We start from the raw sequence: 5,421 nt of genomic DNA, 5'->3' as shown, positions 1-5,421 counted from the left end.
GGCCACGTCTTCTTTTGGAGCCTACTATATTCACAAAGCAATGGTACCAAAGAAAGAGGAGTTAAAGGTGATGCAATAATCTATTTCCCTGGTAAGTAAATGTCCTACAGCTAAGCTCAAAATACCAGGTTACATAATAAGAGTAACAGACTTGGAAAAAAAGATGGTATTGGAGGCCGGGCGCGGTGGCTCATGCCTGTAATCCCAGCACTTTGGGAGACCAAGGCGGGCAGATCACAAGGTCAGGAGATTGAGGCCATCCTCGCTAACATGGTGAAACCCCGTCTCTACTAAAAATACAAAAAATTAGCTGGGCGTGGTGGCGAGCGCCTGTAACAAGTCCCAGCTACTCGGGAGGCTGAGGCAGGAGAATTGCGTGAACCCAGGAGGTAGGGGTTGCAGTGAGCCAAGATCGTGCCACTGCACTCCAGCCGGGGTGACAGGGCAAGACTCCGCCTAAAAAAAAAACAAAAACAAAAAGATGGTATTGGAAACTTGGGGTGAACTCCAAGGATTAGCCTGGCTACTACATACAGAGTATGGGCCCTGACTACTCTGACTTACTGAGGCACACTAGGAAGACTCTGGAAGGACTACAGACCAGGAGCTAGAAGTGACTCTGACCAGCCTTCCAATCAAACATCTTGTCTTGCAGGTAGCCTACAGCAGGACTGGTGCAGAAATTACTTATCACAGCCAGGCACAGTGGCTCACGCCTGTAATCCCAGTACTTTCGGAGGCCGAGGCAGGCAGATCATCTGAGTTCAGGAGTTCAAGACAGCCTGGCCAACAGGGCGAAACCCCATCTCTACTAAAAATACAAAAATTAGCCAGGTGTAGTGGTGCGCGCCTGTAATCCAAGCTACTCAAGAGGCTGAGGCACAAGAATTACTTGAACCCGGGAGGCAGAGGTTGCAGTGAGCCGAGATCGCACCACTGTACTTCAGCCTGGGCAACAGAGTGAGACTCTGTCTCAAAATTACTTGTCCCCCTTTTCACAGCCTCCCTGGCCCCAGAGAACAGAAGTCAGAGAGGTGGAAGACTCCACGCTCCCAGCTGTGCCTCCACTGCGGGCCAAGTCTCCAATGGGGCCAAAGGGGAAACTTGTGGCAGGAGCAGAGGGGCCCACATCTCCCCTCTCGGCTCCCCCGTGCACACCGCCTTATCTCTCCCCCTCTAGCCAGGAATCAGTTGTGTGTTTCCACTGCCAATTTACTATGATTGTGTATGTGCTGCTACCACCGCGGCTGCCATGGTGGGGCAGGGAGGAGGGCAAGGCCCTGCCTGCTCCACTTTTTCTACCCTGGAACTGTAGCAGATAAAATCACTTCTGTTTGTTCAGTTTTTCGCCACTAGCATTCATGACTGCTTTCTTTCCCAGTTCTTCTCCAGACTTTCGATGGCTGAAATAATCAGGTTTCTCTCCTTCAGAGCACAGGAAGCTGGAAATGCGACGCTAAAGGCTGCCTTAAAGCCTGGAACCAAACTGCTAACTCTGTAACCTCACATCTGACCCTGAGGTCCCAGCGGAAAAAACAGTTTACACCAGTACATACTGCTAAGTTTAGGGACCCCCAAAACAACCAGATATAAAAGAAGGGTATTCATAGGATAAACAAAGAGCAAATGTGTAGCCCTGGCTTCCCCACACTCCACAGTCTCAGGGCAGGAAGGTCATCTTCCAGCAGTCAGCTCAGAACCATCGAGGGATGCAATGACAACAGTTCCTGGTTTCAGAATGGGTTCTACTACTGTCAAATGACTCCCCCATACTTCTTCAAAGGCTGTGGTAGGTTCTGCACAGGGGAGGGCAGCAGAAAGGGGATACCAGCTGATGGACACCATCTTCTCTGTATATTCCACACTGGCATTGTTGTGGGCAAAGGCCCCTATCTCAAAAATAATAGTATCACTGCTGGGCACCTCTCACATATCGCTGGCGACTGGGATGGATAAAAAAGCGTCAATTTTCAGCCAGGCACAGTGGCTCATGCCTGTAATCCCAGCACTTTGGGAGGCTGAGGCTAGCGGATCACTTGAAGTCAGGAGTTCAAGACCAGCCTAACCAACGTGGTGAAACCCTGTCTCTACTAAAAATACAAAATTTAGTCGGGCATGGTGGCGGGCACCTGTAGTCCCAGCTACTTGGGAGGCTGAGGCTGGAGAATGCTTGAGCCCAGGAGGCAGAGGTTGCAGTGAGCCAAGATTGTGCCACTGTACTCCAGCCTGGACGACAGAGCGAGACTCCATCTCAAAAAAAGAAAAAAAAAGTGCCAATTTTCATATATCCAATTGGATATATGAAAGAGAAGGTAAATAAGAATCCAGGCCGGGCGCAGTGGCTCATGCCTGTAATCCCAACACTTTGGGAGGCCAAGGCAGGCAGATCATCTGAGGTCAGGAGTTCAAGACCCGCCTGACCAACGTGATGAAACCCCGTCTCTACTAAAAGTACAAAATTAAGGTGAGGCGTGGTGGCTCATATCTGTAATCCCCGCACTTTGGGAGGCCAAGGCAGGTGGATCACCTGAGGTCAGGAGTTCAAGACCAGCCTGGCCAACATGGTGAAACCCTGTCTCTACTAAAAATACAAAAATTAGGCATTGTGGTGTGTGCCTGTAATCCCAGCTACTCAGGAGGCTGAGGCGGTAGAATGGCTTGAACCTGGGAAGGGGAGGTTGCAATGAGCCGAGATTGTGCCACTGCACTCCAGCCTGGGCAACAGAACGAGACTCCATCAAAAAAATAAAATAAGATAAAATAGTAAAAATAAAAATAAAATATTTTATTTCTAACAATAATAATTCACTTTCCAATGAAAGTGATCTGACACCGATTCTTAATTACCTTCAAGAGCTTCTGGGGGCCATCAGCTGCTCCAACACTGAGCTTGTGTAAAAGCTGAAAAATGAGGCCACAAAAGTGGTCAAAGGTTCTGGGAATTCAGGTCTGGGGGCTCACTTCAATCAGAACCTTCTTCTGCGCGTAGGTAGAAACCTGCAGCATGCCAGCGTGGCTCAGGGGACTCTCCAGCAGTGTCAGGGCACTCTGCTGGGCTGTGTCTGAGCGCACCTCCCCAGGGTCACGTCCATTCTTCAACAACATAGACTTGCGCTTGTCACAGCTGAGCAGCTCTTATGTCTTCCCTACCTGGACTGTCTCCAGACTGGCCTCCTCCAGCACCACAAGGAGCCTATGGCCTCCAAACTTGTTTCCTGCCCCAGGTCAGGGCCTCTTGGGAGCCACAGCATCCCAGTTCTGTTCCTGCTCCCCATCATTCTGGTCGCGAGGTTGGACTCCAACACTGAGTGTGGCCATGTTGCAACCCTACTTTTTTTTTTTTTTTTTTTTTTGAGATGGAGTCTCGCTCTGTCGCCCAGGCTGGAGTGCAGTGGCACAATCTCTGCTCACTGCAAGCTCTGCCTCCCGGGTTCACACCATTCTCCTGCCTCAACCTCCCGAGTAGCTGGTACTACAGGTGTGTGCCACCATACCCGGCTTTTTTTTTTTTTTTTTTGTATTTTTAGTAGAGACAGGGTTTCACCATGTTGGCCAGGATGGTCTTGATCTCCTGACCTCGTGATCCGCCCACCTTGGCCTCCAAAGTGCTGGGATTACAAACGTGAGCCACCGTGCCCGGCCTGTGCAACCCTACTTTTAAATTTTTATAGAATGTTTTATTTTCCTTTCTCATACTGTGTAGCTACATAGAAACATTGAGTTTTATAGTTGAAAGGTTCATTTAGTCCAATGCAACTCCCAAAGTTACAAATAAAGCAATGGTAACCCAGAGAGAATATACTATTTTGTTCAAGATCATGCAGCTATTTTTGGCAAAACTACCCAAAACCCAGGGATCCGGTCTTCTTTTCAGTAGTATATGCTGATTGCCTGGATTACCTCTGACTGGACAAACACCAACAACAATTCAATGAAACACATACAAGTTCTTTCAAATAGCTCATCTTCTGTCACCCATCAAAATGGAGAAAAGCAAAAGCACTGATAAAAGTCACGTAAGTCCCAAAACATCTCACACAACAGACTCAACAGAATGCACTCTTTTGGGGGGAGTGGGGGGAGATGGAGTCTCGCTCCGTCGCCCAGGCTGGAGTGCAGTGGTACAATCTTGGCTCACTGCAACCTCCACCTCCCAGGTTCAGGTGATTCTCCTGCCTCAGCCTCCTGAGTAGCTGGGATTACAGGCAGCTGCCACTACACCCAGCTAATTTTTATATTTTTAATAGAGACAGGGTTTCACCATGTTGGCCAGGCTGGTCTCAAACTCCTGATCTCAAGTGATCCGCCCATCTTAGCCTCCCAAAATGCTGGGATTACAGGTGTGAGCCACCACACCTGGCCAGAAGGATCACTTGTATATCACTAATAAGGAACCCAACAGCGAGAGAAAGTAGGACACAGAGACACATACAACCATTGTACACACAAGGTTATAATCACCGTACACGGAAGTTGGCCACATGGAGGATGGCCCCTGAGGGTGGTGAGGACAGAGTAATTACTTCTCAAGAGGAAATGAAGGGTCAGAAAATGAGAAAAGCTTTAGAAGGAATGCTTGAGATGAGCCTGGAAGGCTGGGGAAGCCAGTGCTCTTGATTTATTAAGTTGATGCAAAAGTGATTGTGGTTTTTGCCATTACTGTCAATGGCAAAAACCACAGAAACTTTTGCACCAACCTAATACAAAAACAAAATTCCAATACAGAAGAAGATGCAAGCAAGTGGGACCTGCTAGGAGGGGGTGAGTGTATCCACAACAAATAGATCCAATCAGTGAGGTTTCTGATTTTCTTTTAAATCTTGTGTAACCTCAGGGTATTTGCCCATATTACACACAGCGGCTTCCCATCAAGCAGTTCAGTAGATGGTTGTCAAGGGAGGGTTACTACGGCTAACTCCAGTTTCACAGAATGACTAACATTTTCCGGAGGGAAAGTTCAAAATGGACACGTGAAATGGGAAAATATGTTGGTTTCTGATTCAGCAAATGTTCATTGAGGCTTCATGTATTCATGCAGTAGGTATTGATCCCAGAAGTTTCAAATGCCACCAACAGAAAAGATAACTTAATTCGTTTTGATGGATTCCAGATGTGTTCTTCCTTCATTTCTGCTCATACACACCAATGCGCTTTTGAGAGCCCTAATTTTCATCCAGCTTCATGGTTATACGGAGTGATGAGAAGTATGACTATTATTCTGCCAATCATAACCTTAGTACAAGGCCTGAAGAAGAAGGTTAATGAGAAGGATTCAGGGCTCCCTTGCCAGGAGACACTGGGAATCATTAGAAAACAATTTTATGGCTGGGCACAGTGGCTCACACCTGTAATCCCAGCACTTTGGGAGGCCGAGGCGGGTGGATTACCTGGGGTCAGGAGTTTGTGACCAGCCTGGCCAAC

At 48.0% G+C, this 5,421-nt stretch overlaps 1 pseudogene; it reads right to left on the bottom strand.

Moving 5' to 3' along the window:
- Positions 1–1,674: 1,674 nt before the first annotated feature.
- On the bottom strand, positions 1,675–3,318 carry LOC116473286 (ribosomal RNA small subunit methyltransferase NEP1-like; annotated as a pseudogene).
- Between the last annotated feature and the right edge of the window lie 2,103 nt (positions 3,319–5,421).

This window comes from Hylobates moloch, unplaced genomic scaffold, assembly GCF_009828535.3.
Source record: "Hylobates moloch isolate HMO894 unplaced genomic scaffold, HMol_V3 SCAFFOLD_2, whole genome shotgun sequence".
NCBI lineage: Eukaryota > Metazoa > Chordata > Mammalia > Primates > Hylobatidae > Hylobates > Hylobates moloch.
Note: the sequence above shows the minus strand (reverse complement) of the source record. Positions and strands in the feature narration are given on the sequence as shown.